Below are 14,427 nucleotides of genomic sequence, written 5' to 3' on the forward strand. Positions count from 1 at the left end.
GAGAAGCGATGTGGAATCTGCAAGTCCACAGACCATAAAGCTTTAGATTGCAAGAAGATGAAGGATGCAACTTGTTTTGGTTGCAACGAGAAAGGGCATATCCGGCCAAATTGCCCAAAGAATGCAAAGAAAGCTGACGACGGGAAGAAGACAAATGCGAGAGTCTTCAGAATGGACGCCAAGGAAGAAGTTCTAGACGACAACGTCATTACAGGTACGTTTCTTGTAAATGATGTTTTTGCTAGAGTCTTGTTTGATTCAGGAGCTGATAAGTTGTTTGTAGATGATAAGTTTTGTAAATTGTTGAACCTTCCTGTTAAAACCTTAAGTGTGAAATATGAGGTGGAATTAGCCGATGGAACCATAGAAACCGCCTCGACTGTTTTAGATGGATGTGTTATATCCATTAGGAATCATTCTTTCCCGTTATCCTTGCTTCCCTTTAAGCTAGCTGGATTCGATATAGTGATAGGCATGGATTGGTTTGCGAAAAACCAAGCCCAGATTCTGTGCAATAGAAAGCAAGTAATAGTTAAGACTCCGTCTGGTGAGTCACTTACTATTCAAGGAGACACCCAGCATGGATTGCCGGAGCAAGTGTCCATGCTCAAGGCATCCAGGTGCATGCAGAAAGGATGTGTCATTTATATGGCACAAGTTACCATTGATGAGTCGAAGCCGAAGATTGAAGATATCCCTGTTATCTCGGAATATCCTGAGGTTTTCCCTGAAGAGCTACCCGGTCTGCCACCGGATAGGCAAGTAGAGTTTCGGATAGACATCATTCCAGGCGCTGCGCCTGTAGCAAGAGCACCATACAGATTGGCACCAACGGAGATGAAGGAGTTGAGGACGCAGTTGGATGATTTTTTAGCTAAAGGTTTTATTAGACCTAGCTCATCTCCTTGGGGAGCACCAATCTTGTTCGTTAAAAAGAAGGATGGGTCGATGCGTCTGTGCATCGATTACCGTGAGCTTAACAAGGTCACTATCAAGAATAGATATCCGTTACCCAGGATCGACGATCTGTTCGATCAGTTGCAAGGAGCAAGTTACTTCTCAAAGATCGACCTGAGGTCAGGTTATCATCAGTTGAAAGTCAAGGATGAAGATGTGCATAAGACAGCGTTTAGGACTCGTTATGGACATTACGAGTTCCTAGTGATGCCGTTTGGGCTCACAAACGCACCAGCCGCATTCATGGATCTCATGAATCGTGTCTGCAAGCCTTATTTAGATAAGTTCGTTATCGTCTTTATTGACGATATCCTTATCTACTCGAAGAGCCAAGCTGACCATGAGAAACACCTTCGTTGTATTCTCAAACTTCTGCATCAAGAGAAGCTTTATGCCAAATTTTCGAAGTGTGAATTTTGGCTTCGAGAAATCCAATTCCTTGGACATGTAGTAAGCGAGCGTGGTATCCAAGTAGATCCCGCTAAAGTAGAAGCAGTCATGAACTGGCAGGAGCCGAAGACTCCTACCGAGATTCGCAGTTTCCTCGGATTGGCAGGATATTATAGGCGATTTATCGAGAACTTTTCAAGAATTGTTGCGCCCCTAACTTCGTTGACTCGTAAGAAGATTAAGTTCGATTGGGGCCCTAAACAGCAGGAATCCTTCGATATTTTGAAGAAGAAGTTGAGCAATGCTCCAGTGTTGACATTGCCTGATGGAATTGAAGATTTCATAGTGTATTGCGATGCATCGCATACTGGTATGGGCTGTGTACTCATGCAAAGAGGCAAAGTCATTGCCTACGCTTCTCGACAGCTCAAGGTGCATGAGAAGAACTACACCACCCACGATTTGGAATTAGGTGCTGTTGTATTTGCTTTGAAGCTATGGAGACATTACTTGTATGGAACCAAGTGTATAATTTATTCGGATCACAAGAGTCTTCAGCACTTGTTCAATCAGAAGGAATTGAACATGCGTCAAAGGCGTTGGATGGAAACTCTAAATGATTATGACTGTGAGATAAGATACCATCCAGGCAAGGCCAATGTAGTTGCCGACGCCTTAAGCAGAAAGGAAAGGGTGAAACCGATCAGAATCAATGCCAAGCGCATTGAAATAAGAAATAATTTGAACGAAAGGGTGTTAGCTGCACAGAAGGAAGCTGTGTTGGGAGCTAACTATCCTGCAGAAAAGTTAGTAGTAACTGAGGAGCAGTTATCCTACGACAAAGATGGAATGCTACGACTAAACGGACGAATATGGGTTCCAGTTTATGGAGGACTTCGGGATGTTATCCTCCAGGAAGCCCACAGCTCTAAATATTCCGTTCATCCTGGAGCTGATAAGATGTACCAGGATTTGAAAGCAAACTACTGGTGGATTGGTTTGAAAAAGTCAGTAGCTGAACATGTAGCAAAATATTTGACTTGTGCGCAAGTCAAAGCTGAGCATCAGAAGCCGTCAGGTTTGCTTCAACAACCTGAAATTCCCAAGTGGAAATGGGAAATGGTGACAATGGATTTCATCACCAAGTTGCCGAAGACGAAAAAGGGAAATGATACCATATGGGTCATCCATATGGGTCATAGTAGATAGACTGACTAAATCAGCTCATTTTCTACCCATCAAGGAGACGTATAGCTCCGATATGTTAGCTCAATTATACGTTGATAAGATTGTAGCGCTACATGGTATACCTGTATCTATTATCTCCGATAGAGATACCAGATATACGTCGCATTTTTGGAAGAGTTTCCAGCAATTGTTGGGCACTCGTTTGAATTTTAGTACGGCTTATCATCCGCAGACCGATGGTCAGAGTGAGCGTACTATTCAAACTTTGGAAGACATGCTTCGTGCATGTGCGATCGATTTGGGTGGTAGTTGGGATAAGAACCTACCACTGATTGAATTCTCCTACAACAATAGCTACCACTCCAGCATAAAGGCTGTGCCTTTTGAGGCGCTATATGGTAGAAAGTGTAGATCGCCCATTTGCTGGGCAGAAGTTGGAGAAGTCCAACTGTCAGGACCAGATATCGTTTTTGAGACGACGGATAAGATCGTGCAGATACGCGATCGTTTGAAAGCTGCCAAGGATAGGCAGAAAAGTTATGCGGATCCTAAGCGTAAAGATTTTCACTTCGATGTAGGTGATAAAGTATTACTCAAAGTATCGCCCTGGAAGGGTGTGATGCGATTTGGAAAGAAAGGCAAGCTAAGCCCGAGATATATAGGACCTTTCGAGATTATCGAACGTGTCGGGTCAGTTGCTTATAAGTTAAACTTGCCTGAAGAACTTAGCGCTATTCATAATGTGTTCCACATCTGTAATTTGAAGAAGTGTTTCGCTGACGATTCACTGGTTATACCGCATACAGATATACACATAGACGAGAGTCTGAAGTTCGTGGAAAAACCTTTGTCGATTGAGGATCGACAGGTGAAGAAGCTTCGAAGGAAGCACGTGCCTATTGTTAAGGTCAAATGGGATGCCCGTAGAGGTCCCGAATACACATGGGAAGTGGAATCCACGATGCAAGAGAAATATCCCTATTTGTTTCAATAAATCTCGAGGGCAAGATTTCTTTTAAGGGGGTGAGGATGTAACACCTCGAAAAATTTCGTCCAATAATGTCTTGACACGTGTCATAAGGTTCCGGTATGTGAAAACAAACTTTAGAGGGACTAAAAGTGACAAACAGTGAAAACTATGGAACGTAAGGGTCCAAAGTGTCAACAATGGATAAATAGACTCTATGATAACCCTACATAATGTTCATAACCTTAAACGGGTGGTTCATGGATCATACGACGCGGAAATTGCACAAAAGTGAGGAATTGCAAACTATAGGGGCCAAAAGTGTCAACATGTTTAATTTATACCTCTGAGTGAACTTTTGGCAGACCCGAAGCTTTGAGAAGCTAAAATATACTCACTAGAATATGTGGTTAAAATTTCGTGAAGTTTCGTCAACGTATGAGAAAGTTATGGCCAAAACCGTACTTGAGGGACTAAAAGCGTCAACGTCGAATTTCATGGCTTTTCGGTTGAGCGCAAAGTTATCCGAGGACATTACCATGTTGGTAAATGTCCTAAGGTTCTTAGAAACCAAGTTTGGGGGTTTACGAGTCAAAATAAGCAGCCGAAACATCGCGTGCAAGACCAGGGACCAAAGCTGCCAAGTTTGAAACATTTTTGGGCCTGTAGACCCCAGGCGACCCGCCTGGGAATCCTTAGGCGTGCCGCGTGAACCCCCCAGCATCAGAAATTCGCGAAAATTTCATATTTGGTCCGAATTTGAAGTGTGTAACAGCTGTTGGCACCTCCTTTTGCTCCAATAAACTCTCATGCATGCCTAGTGCAACAGTGAGCTACCTCAAACCTCTAAATTCAGCTTTAAATCAGATCAAAGATCATTTTTTTGGGCATTTGCATTTGTGAACAAGAACTCTTTCAACTTGCAAAAGCTCTCAAGACTTTCTGGAGCATTTCTGGACATCAAGGCCGACTCCAAGTGTTTGCTAGGCTTCATTAGGACCTTTGTAAGCTTCTAATTCAGTCTCTAATTCGTTCTTGCTTTGATTATTGCTAAAAGTCAAACTGATTGTTCTTATACTTTGACTTTCTGATTAAACGAGTTCTACTCAGTCATTTCTCAAATTGAAACCACGAATATGTTGGTATTTATGTGGGAAACAAACCCTCAAAAGGGTATTCTCTGATTTCCACTATATGCATGCTAATTGTCAAGTCAAACTTGTTTCTAAAAAGTCAACAGAAGTGGTTTTTGCAAAAATAAGCTTAGATGATAATGTAAAGGACATGCAGTCTGTTTGATCATCATAAACAACTTATAATACATGTAAGAATATGTTTTATCATAATAAACTCGACAAATCTTTAGTATAAATACGAATCGGAACCGAAAGTCTTGTAAAACGACTATTTCGTAGACTATCGATTCGGATTCGTGCATGCATGTTTGAGATCTGTATTGGAGAGTATTTTTGACCATTTTTATTTCGTTAAAACTCTCTGGAATTTTTGTTGTTTGAGTCTATGCTTAGCCGATTCATTTGCATGTTTCCGATTATGCTTAAAAGTTGACTATTTTGCCCTTTTTGATATAAAACGTGATTTTTGGAAAAGTGAAAGAGTAGAAATCTTTATTTCTAATATATAAACTTGCACCGAAAATTTCGGATCAGTTGGTACTCCAGATTTTGAGTTATGGCCATTAGCGTAAAACTATGTTCTTAAGTTACATAAACGGCACATTTCGCATATAACCCATTTCAGGCCACGTTTTGATACAAAACTTTTTACCCACTGATGATATATATTATTTTGGGATTTTTGATGATTTTTATTTAATTTTTGGCTGGTCGTATCTTAGATCGCTTAGTTATTTCGGTTTATGTCGGTTTTGACCGTTTAGGCCATAAAATGAGTTTTATGCATTCTTTTGACCCGAAACCTTTTCCTACTGATTTTATATGTTAAATAAATTATTTTAAGTATTTTGGAAATATAAAAATCCCAGATTTATTTTGAAAACCCGGAAACGGCGTTAAATCGCATTTTAAGCATTTTTAGCGCATAGTAAGCGTTATACTCATTTTAAACATATAAGATTCATACCTACTGATGTATTTAGTATATTTTCATATAATAACAGTAAGTATAAGTATACGAACTCAGATTTCCAGTTTTGGCATTTTTAGCCCTTGTGAATTTACTAAAATACCCTTACGGTGCATAGTTTGATTTTAAATGTTAAGTTTGGTATATGGGTCATACCCTACTGTTATAATATGTTAAATGAAGTATATTTACTGTATAAACCAGACCCGAAACTCAGATTTCTAATTTGACTCTTTTATAATCTTTTAAATGACCAAAATGCCCTTCTAAGGCATAAATTGAGTTTAAAATTATTCCGGGCAATATAGAACATAACTTACTGATGTTATATCATATTTAAAGCATATTATCTCAGGGAACTTGCATTTGACTCTTTTGGCTACCCGTAACGCCCTTTTTGCGTTCGGTTCGGTTTACGTAACTAGTTTGCGTAAATTGACCGAAACGGGTCAAACGTTATCATTTTTGTTTCAAAATCCAGAATGTATTTAGTATACCCATATTATACAAGTATTCAAACTTGTCGGGTCTAAATCACATTCTATCCGGTCTTTCGCTTAATCGTGCGTAAACCGTATCTTCCTTAAAACTAACCGGTCAAAGCTTAGGCTTAAATAAAAGACCCGTTAGAAATCTAATAGGTTATTATAAACCTTTGTTCCAGATTAGGAGGCCCAGTAAAAGCTACCTACACTTACTGTTTGTGATTCATACTTGCTCAGGTAAATACATTTTGACTTATTTTCCCTATACGGGCTTGGGGTACGGTATTTAAAATACCGCTTGATCGGGCGCACAAGTCCTGCACCTTATGGGTGTACAGTCTTGAATAGCTTGTGCGACTCGTTTAAACAGTCTTGTCTTACTTTAGGCTTTGGGGGGTTATTGACCGTGTCCCGGATATCCTTGGCATTATCATACGAGATGGCCACGACCAGAGCACGGGGTGTAGGCGTACACCCGGCGTGTATAACTCTTTAATGTGGTGTGTCATTTAATCTTTAGCCCGGACAGCAGATCCTGGGCCACCATAAGTACGGGTACATGTAAATCGTTCACAAGTTTATATTGCATAAATATCCCAAGTTAATAAAAATATTTATGCCTTGTGCATTTAAATCAATTTTCAATCATTTTCAAAATGAGTCAGTCGATTTGTATTTACCAGTGTAAACTGACGTATTTTTCCCAAAAGGTTAAGTGCAGGTACTATACGAACTAGGCTGGCTGTTTCCTAAGAGCGTCCACTATAGTCTCGCAAGCTCGGACGACAATAACTGTTGAACAATTTATTCATATTTTTATTTGATCCGCCTGTGGATCCGTTTCAACTACTTATGATGTTATTATGTCATTTTAATTAAAGTTGAAATGTATCTATTCTGCTTCCGCTGTGCATTATTATATTGTGTTGATTGTCTATGACGATGCCAACTACGTCACTGTACCCCACACCGGGCCCACCGGTGACACGTGGAAATCGGGGTGTGACAGTATGGTTTCCTAGCAGGGGGTTGAGCTGGTTGGTTGGGGACGGCTTGACCATTGTGAGCGACCAAAGCGAAGTTCTGAGAAGCCTTTCGCTTCTTTGACTTCTTAGGCGATTCAGTCTGTTCATCCATGGTCTTTGATTCCTCGATTGGGTTCGATTCCCTGACCGGTTTCTTGTCACCTTTTCGAAAAAGTTTACCTTTCCTGATCTTTGATTCAGTCAAGGTTGCAGATAGCTCAATGGCCTGTCTAACTGTAGTAGGGTTGCTACTAGTCACAATGTCTTGTATTGAGTCAGGGAGGCCATCAATGTACTTTTCAATTGCCTTGTCCAAAGGCGTAACCATATTCGGGCATAACAAACTTAACTCCTCATAACGATCCGTGTAGGCTCGATGCTCACCGCTAACTTGCTTAAGATCGTCGAACTCCGTTTCCAAGGCCATGATCTCGTGACGAGGACAGAATTCCCTCATCATAAGGGTCCTAACTTCTGCACCACGATCCCTCATAACCCCGTTCCACCACGTAAGGGCCCTCTTCTGGAACACACTCGAAGAAAACTCAACCTTGCGATTATCAGGACACTGCACGTGGCGGAAAGTATTCTCAATGCTCTCGAACCATTGAAGAAGCCCAGTCGCTCCCTCAGAACCACTAAACTTGAGTGGTTTAGCCGAGTTAAAACTCTTGAAATTGCATGGACCATTGTTGTTGTTGTTGGCTTGGTTCCATTGAGCAAAGAGGTTTGGGAATTGAGCAGCCATTTGCTGTGCAATGATTTCTGCCAGTTCGGCAGTCGCTATCTGGTTTTCGCGTCGAGGGGGCATTCTAAAAGAGAAACAAGAAAGAAAACAAATTAAATGGCATTGGGTAAGAATAGGATGTTACAATTACCGACCAAAATCATGGTTGATGGTCATTTGTTTGAACCACGAAGCAAACAAACAACACAAAGGCTGAATCAAAGCAAATAGATCCTCATAGTGTATCGCGAAGACATGCTCTCCTATAAGTGGACACTCACCCCGAGAGTTCCCAAGTAAGAGTGAAAGGTCCGATTATGTGGATTGTACGAACACTCTAGCCTTAGACAGAAAACCCAGGGTACAGGCATTCACTCTTCCAGTTTGCACGTGTTCACACTATTTAGGACCCAAAACCTTGACGAGATTTTGAAAACTCAAAGGGGTTCAAAACCTTATAACAGAGGGTTCAAAACCTAGTAATCAATCATCCTAGAACAGATGATTAGTTTTCAAAGTGGTTTTGAAATTTATGTTCTTGTTGTGGTCGTCGCCTAAGGATAGGTGACGGTATTGTTTCATGACTAAACGCAAGTAAAAACTCGCGTTAGGGTCCTAGGAAGGTTATAGACTAGGTCAAAGCATTACTAATAGCCTAATTCCCTATAACCATTGGCTCTGATACCAACTTTTCTGTCACACCCCGACCGCGTATAACATGCAACCGCGGCGGAAACGTCGGGGAGTGTTGTAACAGAATTAATTGTTTCAAATCCATGGCAATTGAAGTTTTGTTTTATTAATCAAACATGAAATTTTACATTGTTTTAAACAAGAACCAAAGAGTACATAACATAAATTAACTAGTTCTTGTCTCGTTTTAAGTCACTAAGGCATAGGTCCGCCTAAGTATGTCTTGATAAGTCCAATGCATCATCTCCTGAAAACACATGTGAAAATAGGTATGTCAGCATAAAAATGCCTGTGAGATACATAGGTTTTGTGAAAGCAGAATTCATGACTTATATTTGAGAAAATGTTTAGTCATGAACCTTGTAATTTGCTTTGTCTTGTAAATCATTTGAAAAACGATAAGATCAGATGATATGTTTAAATAAGAGAATAATGTATGGTTATATGAATAACCATGTAAAATGAGTTTGTATAAGATAATTTGTTTGTAAATCAATGTCTAGTGAAAAGTATGTTATTTGTATAAAATGTTATATGTCTCGAATTGAAATGATTCAAATAAAGCTACGATATGTAATACCATACAAACACTTATATATAGGAAGTACCAGCGGCATATCCACCATGCTTGTATCATATTACACACGCCTCGTTACTTAGATCACTTACTCCAACCAAACCATCAAGATAAAATGTTTAACAATTGTAGAAATGTTTATGTATAGTCAAATGTCTATTGTCAAATGTAAATCATGTCAACAGATACAACTGGTTCACATGGTTCAATGGTTACAAACGGTTCATATAATCAAAGGGTTAAGACGGTTCACATAGTCAAATGGTTACAACAGTTCAAAATGTAGTATAATGTGTTCATATGCTGGATGAGCATATGCAATAGAAATGCAATGTAAAACAATGTACTAGGTATGCACACAATGGGCGTACGTAGCATGAAATGTATTGTAAAGTGATCTACTAAGTATGCACACAATGGGCGTACATAGCATGAAATGTATTGTAAAGTGATGTACTAAGTATGCACACGGTGGGCATACATAGCATAAATTTATTGTAAAGTGATGTACTAAGTATGCACACAATGGGCGTACATAGCATGAAATGTATTGTAATGTGATGTACTAAGTATGCACATGGTGGGCATACATAGTATAAATTTATTGTAAAGTGATGTACTAAGTATGCACACAATGGGCGTACATAGCATGAAATGTATTGTAAAGTGATGTACTAAGTATGCACACGGTGGGCATACATAGCATAAATTTATTGTAAAGTGATGTACTAAGTATGCACACGATGGGCATACATAGCATAAATGTATTTAAATCATGTACTATAACTGTACTAACGAACATAGCAAGTATATGATGTGAAAACATGAAAGCATGAAAGTAACAAGTAGGCACATGTGTTTCACCCAAAACAGTTTGGAAAACAGTAAAAGAGGGGTCTATGTACTCACCTCAGATTGTTTTGAAGTCCTTGTATAACAACCAAACAATGCTAGAGATCACGGATATCAAACGACACGTAATATAGGTAACTATGTTAATATACCGGGCCTAAATTGGAGGATTGGATAGGATGCGGGTTCGTAAACCAAACGAGTATGGAGACTCGTGTAATATGGTTTAACAAAGCCCACATACTAAAATGAAACTTAACCTAAGTGCTTACGACCCATTACGACCCGTTTAGGTAGCTTATGCTACCTTAACGCGTCGTTCGCGTAAAACGCGTTTGGAACGCCTAACATCGTGACCATAAGGTATAACCTCGGAAGGTTATTCCTTATACAGCTATGGTTACCTAATGTGTTTGGTCGGATCCTAAAGATCGACCAAACGGGTCGGGTTCGAAAGTATAAGCGATTGATTAGATCGCTTTCCTTACGACCCTATATAAGCACTATACTAAAAGTGACGAGCTAAGCATGTTAGAACATGCTTAACTAAGTTTAGAAAACGGGTTTGGTATCAAGACAAATGGTTTTGATACCCACGAGTAGTTTGGTTACAAAATACACAAGAATGCGCATTTTGGCCGAAACTACGACTCGTCACTGAGCCTAGATAACGTGGTGATCAGTAGGTGTAGTCACTAGGGACTATAACCATCGTGATCACGCTCACGTTATGAAGTTCAAACAAACTTCGTGTTGACCATAGGCTGGTCAACGCAGAAAGTCAAACATAGTTTGACTTTAGGACTAGAAAGCGATTAAAAGAACGAAAGAACACTTAGAAAGGTCCCCGAAAGCTAATCTCGATCCAGGAGCTCAGGTATGAAGCAAAGTCTTCAACTTAGAGCTTTAGATCAGATTTTGTGGGTTTTACACCAAATGGGGGGGGGGGTATTTATAGGAAAAGCAAAACCGTTAGGATCGTTTCTTGAATATCGTGCCATGATCTCATTCATACACTTGTCAAGATGTTGTGGTATCAAATTATGACCCTAACTCCAGAGATTGTGAAGGGGCATTGCCCTTTGGGTGCTTGAAAGGCCAAATTTTGCAAGAAAAACGAGTTTCTGCATCTGCAGGGCTGACGCGGCGCGCGTGAAGGTTGCCCTTAGTCTTACGAGCCCCGCCTGGAGGTTCTGATAAAAAGCCAAGTTTCAAAAATGACAGTTTTGGTCCCTGTTATGGTTTAAGGCCATTTCCGACACTTTCAAGGCCCGTTAAGCCATCTTTAAGGCCCTAAAATGATGCCTAAACATTGAGGACATGAAACATGCTCAAAAATATGTCGGATATTGGTTCGTTTAGTCGTACGATCGCGATGTTCGGTTAATTACGACGGAAAGCGCATAAGCGCGAAAAACGTTCCAAACATTAAAACATAATATTATAATGCTTACATAAATTTTTGGATGTCCGGATGTATTCAGAACGTAAGTTATGCGCGAAAGTGCAAACTTATGCACTTTTTGACACTTTTAGTCCCTGAATGACCCAAAAGTTTATTTTAGCACACCGAACCTCTCAAAGCCTATTTCTAAGCTATGTAAAGGATATTTAAGGTGTGTTTAACTTATGGTCATATTCCGGAATGTTTGTTACAGTTCAAATTGGCATACTTTCGCAGTTTGTCAAGTTTAGTCCCTGTAAGCGAATTAACTTGTTTTTGCCATACTAAGGCCTTCAAAACTTATTTCTAAGTTATGTAAAGGTTATTTAGGGTATGTTGAGTATATGTTGATGTTCCGGAGTATTGATCGCATTAAACTGAGTACGTTTACGCACCAGTTTGCGTATAATTCTTCAGAAGGCGATGTAAAGTTTGAAATTGAACAAGAATTGATATGTGCAAAAGATACACGTATTTATACAAGATCCCAAGTATGAAATACAATATTTCATCGGCTTGGTATTTGTTTGATGGTCGCGGTGACACAGGTGTTACAATTGACATCTATCATTACCTTTTCACCCAGGCGGCACACCACTAGTAGTTTACTAGTCACCTTAACTCAAACTTTTCGTCATCTCTTCCTCACCATTGTCTTAAAAAAACACTAATGGAGGATCTTCGTCGTTATTATTCACTTACACCGGTACCTACAGAGGTTATATGGGTTCCCTCGTCGGGGAGGATTACCGCCAGTGGTATGTGTGACAACCGGTAATTTACAGCTCTTAATTACGTGATTAACAGGTGATTAAAGCAATAATAAATAGTGTTTACGATGCAAATTAACTTAATTAAGCCTTTGGAGTGCCTGGGAACGCCTCGTCGACCTTACAGTGCTCGTGTGACGATCTGCGAAGAAACTGCTGGAAATCTAACGGTAACAAACTGAAACCGAACAAAATACTGACAATACCGACAAATATTAAATTTTTACGACATATTCTAGCTTTGTAATTAAATTTTAACTATCGTAGTTGAAACCGGATCGAAAAACAAATTAAAGACGACAACGATGTAACTCTTCGCGATTATTACCGTAATCGACAAACAAACGCGCCCAACGCGACTACTGACGTTATTTTCGTAATTTGCTTCTAAGAAATTTATTTACGATATTTTTACGCTAATCGGGTGCATTAACGGGTTCATAGAGAATTTCGGGCCTCTTGGACATGAGAGTGGGCTTGTGGGCCCTGGGCCCAAGCCCAAGCCCACTAATCAGAAAAATCCTAAGTATAAAAGGGGTTTATACCCCTTGATCTTCATTTGTGCATACATTTAACAAACACAGAACAACACTCACCCCCAAATGTTCTCTCTCTCTCCGGCGAACATCTGAGGCGGAGCCGGTCTGAGCCACGGCGGAGCCAACGCCTGCGGCGGTGCTCCGGCGACTGGTTTCCGGCGCGTGAGCGCGCGTACCCCCCTAAACCACACCTACTGAGCTTGTTCCCGGTGTCAGTTTGCTGATTTGAGTGGTTGAAGTGGTGATTCAAGTTATGGGCTGCCGGTTGGTCTGTTTCTCCGACACATACACACCCTAAAAATCAGGCACCTCGTTCTCTCTCCCTCCGATGTGCTTCTGGTAGAAGATCGGCGGCTACAGGCGACAGCCGGCCACCATTGACGGTGAGCCGGTGATGGTTGTGCGGCGTCGAAATCAAGCAGAGAGAGAGACGAGATAGAGAGAGATCGGGAAACGAGAGAGAAAGAACCGGCGGTCGGAGACTCGGACCGCCGGTCAGTTTATTTGTCCGGTGGTCGATATCAAAAGTCCGGCGGTCCAAGACATATCCGACGAGTTTTCCGATAATGGCGAGGACGACTTCAGCTTTGTTCGGGTTTCTCTGGTCAGACGGTTCGGGTCTCAGGTCCGGGTCAGATTCAACGAGTTCGGGTTCGGGTCAAACAAAGTTGACTCGGTCAACACCCGAGTCAACTCGGATCAACAGCAGGTTAAGTGTGGTCAACAGTCAACGGGTCGGGTCTCGAGTCAGATTTCGGTCAACGGGTTCGAGCAAGGCAGTCAACGAGACTAGATGGTTCGGTTCAGTTGACTCGGTCGAACCGAGTCAACTCAGTCAAGGTCAGCCGGTCAACTCAGTTGACTCAGTCAACTCAGCGAGTTGACTCGGTTAGCTCAGCTTCTCGACGCGAGAGTTTTGGTAAAGTTTTAACGGCGAATACATTATTTTTATATTGTTTTATTAATTTCGTCAACGAGCTCGAACGGATTTGTATTATTGTTTAGTTTTTATTTTGTCGTTTTTACGAAAAGTATATATTGGTAATTGAATCTTGATTGAATTTTGATAAAATAACGACAACTTGTGTTGTCGGGGGGCGTCCAAAAACAGAGGAAATTCTGCCCGTTTTTCAAGAAAATCCCAAAAACAAAATGTGTTTAAACGACAATTGTCGACATCAAGTGGCTTTTATAAAAACCCATATAAATGTACATACTATTTCGACGATACTCTATAATCTACAATAAACGTCAATAACGCGAACTGTTTTTATAAAATGAATATAATAACTCTTATATTTATTTTCGAATACCTAATGAACGACAATTCGGATATTACTGGCAACAATAAATATAGTTATTATATTCTAAACTTTGAAATTCCGACAACTCTTTTATAAAAATAAACATAGTTTATATATTTATTTTCGAATAACCAACAACATGACTTCTTTTTATAAAAATAAATATAGCGTTATATATTTATTTCGGATATCGAACAACACGGATTCGCTTTTATAAAAATAAATATAGTATATATATATTTATTTTAAACATGCAACGACTCGATGAAATTTATATAAATATAACTTTTATATTAATTTCGAACGCCTAAACGGCACATACACATATTTTGATAATTTTCATACAAGGCGCGATATATAATACGAGTTGTTATATAATATTCTTTACGTACACCTACGACTT

The sequence above is a fragment of the Helianthus annuus genome, chromosome 12 (genome assembly GCF_002127325.2).
Source record: "Helianthus annuus cultivar XRQ/B chromosome 12, HanXRQr2.0-SUNRISE, whole genome shotgun sequence".
NCBI classification, from domain to species: Eukaryota; Viridiplantae; Streptophyta; class Magnoliopsida; order Asterales; family Asteraceae; genus Helianthus; species Helianthus annuus.